At 44.8% G+C, this 15,529-nt stretch overlaps 1 protein-coding gene across 3 annotated transcripts in view; it reads right to left on the bottom strand.

Moving 5' to 3' along the window:
• The window catches only part of SPOP (speckle type BTB/POZ protein), an 86,914-nt gene extending 74,281 nt beyond the window's left edge, over nucleotides 1-12,633 (bottom strand). For all 3 annotated transcript variants that reach the window (XM_056127451.1, XM_056127450.1, XM_056127452.1), the window contains exon 1: nucleotides 12,387-12,633. The gene's annotated coding sequence lies outside the window, so the exon portion shown is untranslated. The remainder of the gene's footprint in view (nucleotides 1-12,386) is intronic.
• Between the last annotated feature and the right edge of the window lie 2,896 nt (nucleotides 12,634-15,529).

Here is a 15,529-nt window from a genome sequence, read left to right as displayed (position 1 = left end):
ATAGTGATTTAGTGAAACGTTTTGTGGCCATGCAATAAATGTGCAACTCCCAGGCCCCCTCCAACCCTCCCTCTTTTTCCAGCTTTATCTTTTTCTCCTTGGGACTCTCCTCCTTCTCACATATTTTTTTTTTATCCCACCTACTGTATGAACATGCACTTCATAAGGGTCAGGGTTGTCTTGTTTTGTTTTCAAGTTTTAGGCCACACCTGGCAGTGCTCAGGGCTTACTCCTAACTATTCAGGATTACTCCTGTGGAGTCTGGGGGACCAAATGGGGTGCCCGGGACTGAATCTGGGTTGGCCATGTAATGGCGAAGTGCCCTAAAGGGACAAGGTTTTTAAATTTTTATTCTACAGGCCAGAGTGATAGTACGGCAGGGTAGGGTTCTGTATCCCCCATTTAAGTTTCATTTCTCTCTTATCCTCCTGATACTAATTTATTCCTTTCCTTCAAACATTTAGAGTAATTTGTATTATGTTTGGGTTTATTTGTTGAAGCTTCTTTCCTAGAATGTAAATCTGAATTTACATTAAGCTTGAATATCAATTTGTATTAACAGGAATTTTCTCTTTCGTTCACCAATATACACTGTTCCTCATGCTAAAGTGGCACATTTGAATAGTGGAACTATTCAAAAAATATTCAAGGAATAAGTTTAGTCAAATTTTCAGAAAGCACTCTCTGATCATGTCAGTTTTTCAAACACTTCTTGACTCAGGGTCAGAGAGACAGTAGAGGATAAGGGACTTGCATCACATACAGCTAGACCCAAGTTTAATTCCTGGCACCCCAGATGATCCCCTAACCCCACCAGGAGCTATCCCTTGATAGCCAAGAGTAAGCCCTGTGAACCAAAAAATAAACAAAAATTTGATAAAAGCTCTAGAAATAGAAGTTTATCACAGAACTAAGGATTTAAAATATCCAAAATCAAGGTTAATGGCAGTTGCAGGGGAGTGTGGGGGAGGGCATCTGGCCAGACCCAGCTGTGTTCCAGGCTTATTCATGGGTGGGTGGGCTGGCTACCATATGTGGTGCCGGGTATCAAACCTGGGTTGGCTGTGTGCAAGAAATGCTCTATCCACTGTACTCTCTCTCCAGCCCCAGTGATTTTTTTTTTTTAAGAAAAAAAGGGGCCAGAGAGATAGTGCAGGGTTTATGTGCTTGCCTTGCTGATTCCCCAGCACCACACAATCCCAGAGCACCACCAGGTGTGACCCCAGAGCACAGAGCCAGTAGCAGCCCTGGCTACCTCTGGATGTGGGCCCAACCCCCACCAACAACCAACACACACACACACACACACACACACACACACACTCTCTCTCTCTCTCTCTCTCTCTCTGGGGCTTTAGAAATAGCTCAACAGGCTGTAGCTCACGGTTTAGATGCAGAAGGCCCAGTTTTATTCCCAATACTGCAGTGCCCAGAAAACAGAACAGGAAGTAGCGATGTCAAATGTCACCCAAAACCAAGACAGAGAGAGGAAAAACCAGTGAAGACACAGGGAAAAATGACCAGAGAAAGTCTGAGAAAAGGAACCAAACCTACAGATACTTTGATCAAGGACTATGAGGAAAAGAAAGATTTTTAACACGATAAATAAAATCTATTATTAAAATCAAAAGAGAGAAAAGAATAGCAGGAGCTACAGGTGGTCTTAGCAAGGAAGGTGGGCCTCTGAACACAGGCTGGAGAGGTTTAATCCCCCAGGACATGTCCCTCAAGACTACCACCACATTGAACCTGAGGACAGTGTTCCAGCTAAAGCACACGGTGGAGTCACCCTCAAGGACAACCAGCTCCAGGAAGACAACACTGGGCAAGTGTGACTTCACCGAAAAAAAAAAAAAAACGCCCAAATACAAGCTCACCATGGGGCTGGCCCTTCTGGCAAAGGATAGCTGAGTCTTACACTTACCTCTTTCCAGCCCTGCCAAACAGTTCAATATGATGAAGCCACAAGGCTCAGAAAGCACCATCAATGAACAAACCATGCAGTAAGAGGGCCCCTGAAATCATCCCACATAAACAAGAGGAATTTATCACACCAATAAATTTGGTTGTGGAAATGTGGGCATCAAGAAAATCTCAAGTGGGCTGGAGAGATAGCACAGCGGGTAGGGCATTTGCCTTGCACGCGGCCGACCCGGGTTCGATTCCCAGCATCCCATATGGTCCCCTGAGCACTGCCAGGAGTAACTCCTGAGTACAGAGCCAGGAGTAACCCCTGTGCATCGCTGGGTGTGGCCCAAAAAGCAATTAAAAAAAAGAAAAAAGAAAAGAAAATCTCAAGTGCACTTTTAAAAAGTCCTTTTGGGGTGGGAGGGCACCCTGACAGTACGCAAGGGCTGCACTGTGTGGAGTACACAGTCGATCACTCATTCCAAGGAACTGTCAGGCTGCTCCTGGAGCTGCTGGGGAATCCTGCCATACAGGGATTAATCCTGGACCTCCAGACACAAACCAGGAAGATTAGCCCTCTGATCTTTCTCCCTGCAGCCCCACCCCGTTTTTAATTTTGGACAACACCCCAGCAGTGTTCAGGGGTTGCTCCCAAGATGCTCAGGGGACCATGCCGTGAGAGGGTGGGAAGGCATCAGAGGGGTAACAGAACTCGGGAAATACTCAGGTAGAACTGCACACTCCAGCCTACTTGAGCCATCTGGCCAAACAGTATTTTTACTTTTGTTTTCGGTTTGGTGCCCACACCTCACTCTGCACTCAGGGCTCATTCCTAGTGGGATTCAGGCAATCATATGCTGGGGATTGAACCTGAGTAAACTGCACACAAGGCAAGAGCCTTACTTAATCCCTGTACTATCTCCTAGCTCCCAGTTCTGTTTTTAGGCTACACCCTGCAGTACAGGGGGATGAGGGGATGGGAGTGGGGAAATGACGTGGAGCTGAGAATCAAACCCAGGACTGCCAGGCAAAGCATGCACTCTAGTTCTTTGGACAATTAAGAATGTTCTTAATAAAGCAATAAAATTAATTCTATTAAATCTGAACCCCTGAGTACAGATCTTTTAAATATTGTGTGATTAAATGGAAGTAATGCAAAATGTACTTCTGTAAGACACTCCTGGTCTCCAGGAAAAGTTCTGGGAGTCTGACTGACCAGTCAGATCTTACTCAGTAACATAAAGTAATAAGCCTCATGGCACTACGGTGCTATTTATGGTAAACATTAAAGTTCATTTACTTTTATATCTAAGTTCCGAGAAGTGTTTTGGCCCTAATCTTTTTTGAGGCTTGATTGTTCAGGTTTCCCTTGGATACCATAACACTATTTCCTCTTATTACATATCCTGTATCAAGTAATCATTCTATCTAGAACATCAACACATTGCAGCCAAATAGTACAGAGTTAGGTGCTTCCCTTGCCGACAACGAAGCCAAGTTCAATCCTCAGCACCACCTATAGTTCTCCAGAGCCCAGCCAGGAGTGATCCTTGAGCAGAGTTAGGAGTAAGCACTGAGTACCACTGGGTGTGACCCAAACTGCCTGTCCTCCCAAAAAGCTTTGATGTCTTTATTAAAACTATTTAATTTAGTGTCTTAATCTAAAACAAATTATAAAAAGTGTACCCTGCATTTGAAAATCGTACCTCTATATAAGAATGAAAATCACTCCAAGCAAACTGAAGAGTGGAAACTGTAAACTCATTCAGAACAAGAGACAAATGTAGTGATCCGTTGCTACATAAAGAAGGCTTTTTTTTTCTTTTTTGAAAAAGACCTCTATAAAGCTATTTATCTTACAAATGTACTACAGACTGCAGATCTTATCACTTAAAGATACTAATCTAGGGGCGAGCAGCAACAGTACAGAGGGTAGAGCGCTTCATGCAGCTGACTGGGTTTGATCCCCAGCATCCCATACTGTCCCCCGTGTACCTCCAGGAATGATTCCTGAGTGTAGAGCCAAGAGAAACCTCTGAGAATCGTTGGGTGTGGCCTCAAAAGATACTAACCTAACAGGATTTTTCAGGGAGTTTGATAAACAGAAAAAGAACAAGGTGGCCTAACTTTACCCAAGTGTTTATGAACAATTTGTATAAAATTATACAGTAGTACCAGCACAAGGTAGGCAAACATCAGTGGTACAGAAGAGAGATTATAGAGGCTGGGGAGAAAATACAGAGGGCAAGGGACTTGCCTTGCATGAAGCTGACCTGGGTTCAATCCCCAGCACCCCATATGGTCCCCCACTGACCCCCACCAGGAGTAGCCCGAGTACCACAGGGTGTGGCCCCAAAACCAATAAAGTTAAAAAATTAAAACATACCCCCTTAGAATAAATACAGCCAAACACACACATACAAATAATAATAATAACAACAACAACAAAGATTTGTAACGATGCAAAGAAATCAGATCCTTGTGTTTTGCTGGTAAGCATAAATATGAGCCAGACATACAGGAAGATGCTTGTCTAACCCACAGCACAGAGAATGACCTGATTTGATCCCTAGTACCACATATGGTCTCCGGAGTATAGCCAGAGGTCACTCCTGACGATAGAACCAGGAATAGGCCCTGAGGACTGCTGGTGTTGCCCAAAAAGCCAAGAAAAAAACTTTTTAAGAAAGTAGTATATGGAGGTTACCAACAGCAGATATGGTGCTGGCCTTGCATACAGTCGATTTCAGGGTTCAATCCCCAGCATCACATATGATCCCGAGCACCACCAGGGATGACCCCTGAGCATAGAGCCAGGAGTAACACCAGAGTATCACCTGGCTGTAGCCCCCCCCAAAAAAAATTCCACCCCCCCCCAAAAAAGTAGTATATTTAACAATATGTGGCTCCTCAAAAAATAGGGTTCATCTCTGCCAGACACAACCCTGGTGGCCCCCAAGTAAGTCTGGGCCTGGGTACCAACTGTCAGACCCATTTCATAGATCCTAGTATAGAAAGACAAAGAAAGGGCAAGTTGATCCTATTTTTTTTAAATGGTATCATGTAAACCCCAAATTAAAGAGTTGTTTACATACACATTTTCCTGACAAACGAGAGGCTAGACACAGGGAAATTTCTAGGTTTTCAAGTCTTTTTTCAGAGGCTGGAGCAATAGCACACAGCAGGTAGGGCATTTGCCTTGCACGCAGCCAACCCAGGTTCGATTCCCAGCATTCCTTATGGTCCCCTGTGCATCGCCAGGTGTGACCCAAAAGGCCGAAAAAAAAAAAAATAGAATTCAAGTCTTTTTTCAGTGCAGTAGTTGCCACAATGATTTATGCCAACAGTTTCTTGGGGGAAAAAAAGTCAAGAAATAAAGTTCTTTGTGGTCAAGTAAGGGTTACTGGCTGAATGTTTAATTCCCACTCTGAGGTCTGTATCTAGCTCTCAAAAAGCAGAATGACCAGCACTGACACACAGGTAGCTAGGCAACTCCTGCCAGTTCTATTAAAACATGAGCACAGCTGAAAGACTGAAAAGGAAGAAGGCCCTAGAGTTTCCTACAGACGCTGTGCTTTAGAATCTTTTCCCCTAGAATGGGAGCTTGTCAAATCAAAAGCAAAAGTTGCTACTGTATCTTATTAGCAAATGGCCTTTCAAAAGATTTACTGAGTCTGAAAACAAACACAAGGTATGTTTCTCTGAATACCCAACCAGAATTTGTGTGAGTTTAGAGTGGGGGAAGAAGGTGCTGGGAGATACAGAGGGACTGGTGGATTGTACTGAACACTGGTGAAAGGGGTGGTGTTGAAATACTGTATACCTGAAACCAAATCATAAATAAATGCATTTTCACAGTGACTAAGTAAAAAAAAAAAAAATCTGGGCTCTCACATGTGTTAAGGAGAAAGTGCACTACCGCTGAGCATTCCCTACAACTAGAACTTAGTATGGAGCCAAAATTATTATAAAACCAGGTTGAGAATAGTCAGGTAATCTTATAAAGTCTGGAAGTAAAAATAAAATGGTAAAAAGAAAAGCGTGTATCAGAAAAAATACTGCTGCTGTAAGGCTTTGAGCAGCCTATAATTAGTAAGATTATTCAAAATTCTACTGCATGGTGTTTAAAAAATGTTTTCTGCAAACACATCAGTCCAGTTCGTAAAGCCTGCTTAGAATACAGTTCTACTCTATTTTTAATTTGTATTTTTATCAGTTAAATAAAAGGGTAATAGACTTTGAGAAAACATGATGACTGCATCAATATTTCTCCTAAGTATCTACAGAGTATACATGATACATACCACAGGATCACACACTGTTTCATATCCTGAATGAAGATCCCAGAGTTCATGGCCTAGTCCCTAATTAAGAAAAATGTCTCATTGCCTTTTTAATGATAAAAATTCAGTAATGTAAAAAAAAAAAGCCACTCTACTCTTACATAACACTCCATGTGGAGAAATGCATGTAAAACGAAGAGAGAAAAGACAAATATGCACTTATACATTTATACACAGATGTTTTTATATAACCATCAAAACCTCATATCTCCAAGAAAGCTTATAAATACAATTTCAGTCTCCAAATTTCATTCGGTGTACCTTTCATCTCAGAAAAAAGAACAAGGTTGCTAAGAGAGAAAAAAAAATTCCCTAGTCTCTTCTATAGCTAACCTTATAATGTGGTGAGTAGGCAAGAGAAGAAATTATCTCTTCAGAGATCCTGTCTTTCACAGAGTATTCAAGATGAAAAATCTGCAAGATCCAAAATAAAAAATCTAGTAATGCCAATAAGGCCAGAAATAAGACAAAAACTAGCTGCGTTGTATTAAAATAAAAATAAAGCACCTTAACTTTTATTGTTTTTATTAGGGGCCACACCCAGCATTGTCCAGCACTTACACCTGGTTCTCTGCTCAAGGATCACTCCTGACAAGCTCAGGGGACCATATGCAGTGCAGGGAATGGAATCAAGGTGGTTCACATGCAAGGCAAGTGCCTTAATCTTGTACTATCTCTCTTCAGTCCCTTTACTTTTCAATTTGACTCTAAGAACTCCACAGGGAGGCGAGCAATGTAAATTATTAAAAAGGAAGAAAAGTGTGTGTGTGTGTGTGCGTGCGTGTGTGTGTGTGTGTGTACACAAAGACATAAAGTCTCCACATCTGAGACGGGAAAAAATACAGCAAGGCTGGGGAGAAGGCTCAAAGTGCTGATGTACATGCTTTGCATGAGGCCTAGGTTTGATCCCAAAGCCACAGAGTGCCACCAGCACAGCCAGTGACCCCTAAGCACGAAACCAGGTGCAGCCCTTGAGAACCAATGAATAGGATCTCAAAGGAGAAAGAGAGATTCTTCTATGTAAAAGCAAGGAAGTACTCACTGACTAAATTCAAAGAATTTCCACGGCCAAATATAGGCAATCTCAAGCATCAAAAATATATATACACTAAATGGGGCCAGAGTGGGGCAATAGTACAGTGGGTGGGGCATTTGCCTTACATATGGCCAACCTGGGTTCAGTCCCTGGCACACCATATGATTCCCTAAGCCCACCCACCAGCAGTGATCCCTGAACAGTCAGTATTAAGTCCTGAGCACAGCATGGTGTGACCTATATACAAAATATATATATACACACGATAAAAAATACAATTGATGAAAAAGAACACTGTAAAATTTATAGGTTTATGATGATACTAAAATACAGAACAAGGTAAAATAATTCTCTTATCATCACTCAGGGCTGAAGCGATAGCACAGCGGCAGGGCGTTTGGGTGTTTGCCTAGCTCGTAGCCAGCCCGGCCAAGCCGGGTTCAATTCCTCCGCCCCTCTCAGAGAGCCCAGCAAGCTACTGAGAGTCTCTCACCCACAAGGCAAAGCCTGGCAAGCTACCCGTGACGTATTCAATATGCCAATCACAGTAACAACAAATCTCAAAATGCAGACATTATTGGGCCCGCTCGAGCAAATCAATGAACAACGGGAGGACAGTGACAGTGATCATCACTCAGAAATATGTTAAAGGGAAATCTCTACAAAAGACTGAAAGCTAATTGCTAAGCTAAGAGGAAAGCCAAAATTAGAAAATTACCATTTTTGCAATAATAAATGACCTGGGTCACTAAGATGACTAGAGGAGTATGAGTACAGTGCCAAGGGTCAACGCTCTACAGATTACTTGCTAATTGAAAAGGAAAAAATTACCTGCCTGACATATAAGATCCTAAGTTCAAATCCCATTTTTAAAAAAAGAGGGGAGTGCAGGGGGAACCTTTTCAATAGGGAGACCTAGTATTTATCATTTAACTAAATGATAGAACAAACTCACCATTATTAATACTGGGACATGACAGTTTTTCTTTTAACACAATACAAGGTACAAGATAATGCCTAGAAAGCATTACTACCAAAAATATTTAACCCAAATGTTGAGGCTTTTAGACATCAGTGCCAAATTATAGAAAATACAGGGACGGGGGCTGGAGTGATAGCACAGTGAGTAGGGCGTTTGCCTTGCACACGGCCAAGCCGGGTTCGATTCCCAGCATTTCATATGGTCCCCCGAGCACCACCAGGAGTAACAATACCTGAGTGCGTGAACCAGGAGTAACCCCTGTGCATCACCGGGTGTGACCCAAAAAGCAAAAAGCAAAAAAAAAAAAAAAAAAAAAAAAAGGGACAAAGAAACATATTAATGGAAACAGGAAACAGTGAGAAAACCACCAGACAATTCCAGAAGTGACATACAATCCTGGTCTTTTTATTTTTTTTTTGGGGGGGGTCATACCCGGTGATGCACAGGGAATACTCCTGGCTCTGCACCCAAGAATTACCCCTGGCAGTGCTTGGAGGACCATATGGGATGCTGGGGATCGAACCCTGGTCAGCCGCGTGCAAGGCAAACGTCCTACCCGCTGTGCTAGCGCTCCAGCCACAATCCTGGTCTTTTTCAAAAAGTATAATACATGGCTTCTACATAAATTGTTCCAGATTTAAAAAGTGTAGAGAGATATTTTTGAAGGAAATAAAATGCCAACAATTTGGGCTGGGGAAATAGCTCAAAGGGCTAGTGTGCATGCTTTGCATGAGGAAGTTCTGGTTCAATCCCTGGTACTACATAGTCCCCAGAACACCAGAGGGACCAACCTCAGTGCAACATACCAGGAATAGTCCCTGAGCACCACTGAGTATAACCAGAAAACCATGACACACGCAAATACACAAAAAATAGAGAAAACATACCAACAGTGAAAAGATGTATTCTTCAAGAAAACATGGAAAATCCAAACATGAAAAGGATAGTAAGGCTACATTCCTGGTCAATGTCAAGATACATCAAGTGGGACCTGAGATGCTGTTCAACTGGTCAAGAGCATGCTTTGTATGAAGAAGAGAGGATCTCAGCACCACATGATCCTGTGGGCACCACCAGGAGCAATCCTCAAGCACAGAGGCAGGAGCAGCCCCTAAGGACCACTGGGAGTGCCCATCTGCAATGTATAAATATAAAATGAAGTGAAAAAGTGAAGTGCAAAACTAGTATCTTGCCTTTATCTAAATCAAATAAAAACAGGGATAGAGTACCATGGGTAAGGCACTTTGCCTTGCATGCAGTTGTCCAGGGTGTGATCCTTACACCACATATGGTCCCCTGAGCACTACTAGGACTGTTCCCTGAACAGAGAGCCAGGACTGAGCCCCTAGTACTAGTGTATGTGGGCCTAAAACAAATAGAAACAAAAATAACAAAGAAGTGACTAGAGCAACAATGCAGCAGGTATTTTAATAACCTAGCACACAGCAAACCCAGGTTCATCCCCAGCACCCCAAATGGCCCCCTGAAAACCACCAGGAGTGATCCCTGAGCACAGAGCCAGGACAACACCATGTGTGGCCCAAAAACGAAACAAAACAAAAACCCAAAGTGTATATATATATATACATATATATATAATTGTGTATGTTTGTAAAAGCACTATCCCCAGAAGCATAAACAAAGATAGAGGTAACAACTGTTTCACTTGAGGATAAGGAAATGGATGAAAACACAATAGTAAAACAAAAAATTTTCGGGGCTGGAGCAATAGCACAGCGGGTAGGGCATTCGCCTTGCATGCAGCCGACCCAGGTTCAATTCTCAGCATCCCATATGGTCCCCTGAGCACCGCCAGGGGTGATTCCCGAGTGCAGAACCAGGAGTAACCCCTGTGCATCGCCGGGTGTGACCCAAAAAGAAAAAAAATAATAATTCACTCCCTGTACTTTTTCAATTTTTTTCCATCTGTATATATACACATATGTATATATATATGCATATATATATATATATATGTTTGGCCCATTCCGAAGATATTTTTAAAACATGACTGCACCAAAAATAAATAACATTTATCTTAATCCGAAAAGCATTTCATGCCTTTAACCATAAAAAACTGAAAGGAGGCTTCAGTAAACTCAACCAGACAAAATGTTCCAAGATAAAAACTAGCTTTACTTCAAGATTTATCATAACCAAAGGGAAGTCCGGATGTAAGCAACATTAAACGTCTCCAATTTTCAAATTAACTACAATTAAAAGTTTTAAAAGTCACCAAAGTGTGAAATGGACGGAAACACCCCGAGTTTGGGGTCGCCACAGTAATTTATACTCCTAAGTCTTCACACCATGGGGAAAAAGATGAGCATCCAGCTCTTTACTAGGACACAGGATGATGTGTGGCCCCCAAATTCCTGTGCTTCCTGTGTCATCTCTTGATTCTGACTGTAACCATGGCAACAGAAAACTGCACAAAAGACAGCTGAACCTTGCAAAAGCCAGTATCAAATGAGGAAATAAGGGAGGGACACACACGTATATATGTGTGTGTGTGTTATATACACACATATATAATATATATATAAAACACGTGTGTATTTTAAGGTCCAAGAATAGAAGATCCTTCAGTTAAGTGGCAGCCAAACAGTCCTTTCAGAAGAATACAAAAGAGGGGGTTGGGGGTGGGGAAGAATGAGAAAGAGAAAAATGGGACTTACTATTATATCCCATTCTCAATGATTCAGATAGAAAACAGGGTTGGCAAAAATAACTGGAAAATACAGGAAAAAGCTCCCTTTCCCTACATTATTTTTCTACTGCTCCTGAGCAAAACGTTTGTTTCATTTCCTTGCAACTGTTTTGATGGCAAAAGTAAGTAGCAGCAAAGTATCCAAAACAGTGGCAATGTAGGAGCAAATTTAAAGGAACAGAATGTGCCAACTGAGAATCCAGGTCTTGCACCACTGAAATAGTAAATTTTTAAGTTCCTTATTTTAAACGTGCCTTTTTTGGTTGTTTGCAGAACTGAAATGTCTCATTATTTGAAATTAAAATCTCCAGTGGGTAAGTTGTCATTCACCAGTAATTTCAGATTGCCTTTGTTTTCATGTGTTCACAGAGCATCAATAATGCAGAGCTAAAACGAAAGCACTAGGAAGATCTTTCACGAAAAAATAGGTCACACAACCACAGAGGGCAGGACCCTGATACCCTAATTTACAATTTCTACTCAGACTTTTTCTACGGTGTGCTCTGTACTTTATGCAGTTCTATGAGGATAATTGAGGCTTTCACAAAAAGGAATCCTCCCTTTCTTTATGACCCTAAATCCTCCCTACAAAGACCACCCAAATCCCTCCTAGGATAATGAAAGGGGTTAGGGCGCCTACTTCTACATTCAGAGGAGGTCTGTATTAAAAGTTCCACAGGACGACGACGACGGAGTAAAGAAAAGTAAGGCTCGATTTGGAAGTTGCAGCGAGTTTCAAAAGAAGGGTCAGCGTGGGGGCACGTTGGGTCTGGGAGGCGCTGGTAGCCTGGGAGTCTCTAGGGCAACCCCAGCTGAGAACAGCGCTTTATCAACCGAGTCCCCTCAAATCACGTCAATTGTCCCTCTGGGACAGGAGCAACAGGCTGGCGAGCCGGCCAGCAGCAAATCGAGCTCCCCGCCTGGGCAAGGAGGCGGGCGCGTGGTCAAGAGGCTCTTTATCCCGCAGGTCCCTGCATCGCGGAGGTGCGCATGCGCCCCGGGGGCAGCGAACTAGCACCCCGAGCTCGCCGGCACTCGCGCATGCGCACTCCCCCGGCTCGCCGCAGGCGACAGCTCACTATTTGGCAAGGGGGATGGGGCTGGGGAGATGATGGGGGCGGGGGGCTCTCGGAGGGCAGGGGGGCGGCGTTTGTGTCTCCTGAATGCTTGGGATTAGGAGAAGAAACGGTTGATTCGGCTCTGGCATGCCCAGGCCACACACCCCGGCATGTGGGAAATGGGGCAGAGAAGAGTATACGTGTGTGTGTGTGTGTGTGTGTGTGTGTGTGTGTGTGTGTAGGTGGGGGGTGGGGGGCAAGAGCGGGGGGGTCGGTCACCTCTTAATCAGGGAGGTGCCCCCCCACTCCGGCTGGACAACCCTCGCCCTCGACTCTCCTCCCCACTCACCTGAGAGCGGCGGCGACAGCTGCTGGTCCCCGTCCCCCTGCGCTCGCCTCATACTGTCCGCAACATCCGGGACCTGCGGGACCGCCGATACACAAATACACACTCGGAGCGCGCACACTCACACACACACACACCGACACACACCGGCCGGGGCGTCATGGCGTCAGCACGTCGACGCGGCGAGCGCGTACCCGCCGGGCCCCACCCCGCGCGGCCGCCGCGCCCTCGCCCGGGCGCCCGGCCCTTCCGGCCCCGCCCCCGCCGCCGCAGCCGCCGCCGCCGCCGCCGCCACCTACCTTGCGCGTGCGCAGGCGAGCGGGGCGGCCGCCGGGGCCGCGGGCGGGGCGCGTGCGGGGAGGCGGGAAGGAGGAGGAGACCGAGGCGGGGCCTGCCGGGAGGAGGGGGGTGCGCGTGCGGGGCGCCGAGGTGCGAGGCGCTCGGAGAGCCTCTGGCCTGTGCCCAGCCGGGGTGGGGGGGGCGGCGTAATAATGAAGACGGTTCATCGCCCCTGGGGTTTGCCCGCCGTTTTTGGATTATCCGCGACTTTTCCGCATCTCGTTGTTTTTTTTTCCGCCCCTCTCCTCCTTTGGCCAACTCTGCGGCAGTACAGACTTTTTTTTTAAGTTGCATTTTGAGATAACGTTAGAGATCCTTAAGATGCTTTTCTAATTTGGCGCTAGGAAACAAAGCTAGAGCGGCCTTGGGGAGAAAGCAGGCGCAAAGGAGGCATGAAGGGAAGGAAGCTGTTGCCGTGGACACCTGCGCCCTTACCCGCCTCCCGTCCTAGCCCCCAAGGTCCATCCGTCAATTATTCCAGAGTTGAGTATGAGAAAGGTCTCAGGGCTCCTTACTCCCGGCAGAGAAAAATCTCCACATGAAGGTGACATCAGGGATGGGATGTTTGTTGCTGCAACTATTCCACTAGTCTCTCCTTTTGCTTAAGCTGTTAAAAAGTGATTCTTCTAGGATCGGAGACACAGTACGGTGAGCTGGACGCTCGATTTGCTAGCTCGCCGACCTGGGTTCGGTCCTTGGCACACTCCATATGGTCCGCAGAGCTCTGCCAGGAGTGATGCCAGAGCATAGAGCCAGGAGTAATCCCTAACCACCTCCCCGGGTAGCTCAAACCTGCCATCCCCCCAATAAATATACCCATTAACTTTTCTTTAAAGATTCTAAAGTAAAAAAAAAATATTCTAAAGTAAGCCATACCATCTGGAGCAACGTGTTTCTTTCAAACTGAGATCCTATCATTACATCATCTTCACAATGCACGCCAGTGCTTGAGGCATTGGACCCAAAAGAGCAATCAGCTGGGCCCCTGGGTCATAGGGTGATGGAGTGTGGGCCCTGCCTTGGGGAAGCTTCCGGAAGCCCTGCTGCTTTGGGACTGTCTCCAGGAGACTGGTGCGCTCTGTCTCCTGCCACAGCATGGGGCACCAGGTGGCCAGGGGCTTCTTCTGCAGGCAAGGCTGGGAGCCCAGGAGCAAAGCCCCCCTGAGGATTTATAAGTGCCAGGCTGTCTTCCTGGTGTGCCAGATTGTCATCCAAATACCTTAGCAGCCTCACCAATCCCACAGCTTCAAATCTCCTCAGAATCACAAACAAAAACACAGCAGCATCCTGGGGGCTTGTCCTAACTATATTTTAACCAAAATCATCAACAAAGGGAGACCCTACATTCCACAGTGATGTGGTTACTTTGCCACCCTACGTAAAGCAAAAAGAGTTTGTCATCTATTAAGCTCAAACTTGGAACGTTTCCATGTAATTTCACCCATGCTCATCCTTCACCAGAAACATTCATTCCTTTAGCTGAAGTTAGCCTGTGTTTTGCTACTTGTTCAGAGAGACCCACAAGTTACCTGATAGCGAGTTACAAGGAGCTGTCTGCTGGGGGTCACTTCTGTTCTCTTGGCTACAGATTTCACAGGATGATAGAATAGTGGGACAGGAAGGCATGAAGGTGGGGGAAACAGGAGGCAGGGACAGCATACTCTGCAGTGAATTTGGCTACTTCACAACTGGAACTAAATATTATGATTTAGTCCAATGCTGCAGGGAACCTGGGAAGGTACTTCTCAAAGCTAAGAAGCCTGGGACAGCAGCTTGCCCGGGCTAGCCCCGAATCCCCAGAGATCTGGGAGGCCATAATAGACCTATCTCAATCTGGAGCCTGGTGCGAAGTTGTTCCTGTTCCACAGTGGGGACCACACCGCTCACCAGAGATGCCATCCCTAGTCTCTGTACAAAAGGGCTTTGATTTGGTGTGGATCTGATTAAATGGCTATAGATGTCCTTGGAAGCGCTATGTGGAAGAATTTTAAGCAGCTTCTTCTTTTTAATATGCACTTCCTCTTTGGTTTTAATTATTTTGTTCCTACATTTTCCCTTTCAATTTACTAAAATCTAGAAATGTAATTAGAGCAGAGGCTGGGCTCAGAGAAAGCTGCCAGGATTTCTACAGCATGATTAAATACACTAGGCATCCCTTTAGTGTGGGACTAAAAAATAGGATTCTCATTATTATCTTTCCCTTATCCAGGAAAGAATCGGCACCACATACAGATATGGATTTATTGAAAATGCAGCACTAATTAAAAACTCACCCAGCCTCTTGATGAGGTTTTTTTTGGGGGGGGGTATAGTTATTTAATTATTTCCTTCATTTATTGTTTTGTTGTCACCACGACACACAAGATGCTCTCCCTCATTCTATTTTCAAAATAAAATTTTTCTCTTCTCCTGAGAGACTTTAATGAGGCTTTATCTATGCAACAATAATCAAGCTTACAAAGGCATCAATTCAATTCACTGCTTTTGTGATGATAGGAAACATGCAGAACTCGTTTTCTTAATCCAAAACACAAAGACTAAATGTTCATTGGCCATCGTGAGCCAGGTCTGGGTAAGAGACCTGTCCCAAAAGGCACCCCCACATCCCCGGATGTCTGATATTTATTCTGCCAAGGAGGCTCTTCAGCTGCATTTTATAGTCTAATAAACAATGACAAGGCTTTCCTTGAAGCTGTAGGAGGGAGCAAAGTAGGTAGGACTGAATAGATAAGGGCAAAGTCCCATTTGCCTGTAGGTGCTCTAGGAAGATGATGTCCTTCTCTCCCCTCTGTACAGCCTTTGGTCAG

This window comes from Sorex fumeus, unplaced genomic scaffold, assembly GCF_029834395.1.
Source record: "Sorex fumeus unplaced genomic scaffold, SorFum_2.1 ptg000063l, whole genome shotgun sequence".
NCBI lineage: Eukaryota > Metazoa > Chordata > Mammalia > Eulipotyphla > Soricidae > Sorex > Sorex fumeus.
Note: the sequence above shows the minus strand (reverse complement) of the source record. Positions and strands in the feature narration are given on the sequence as shown.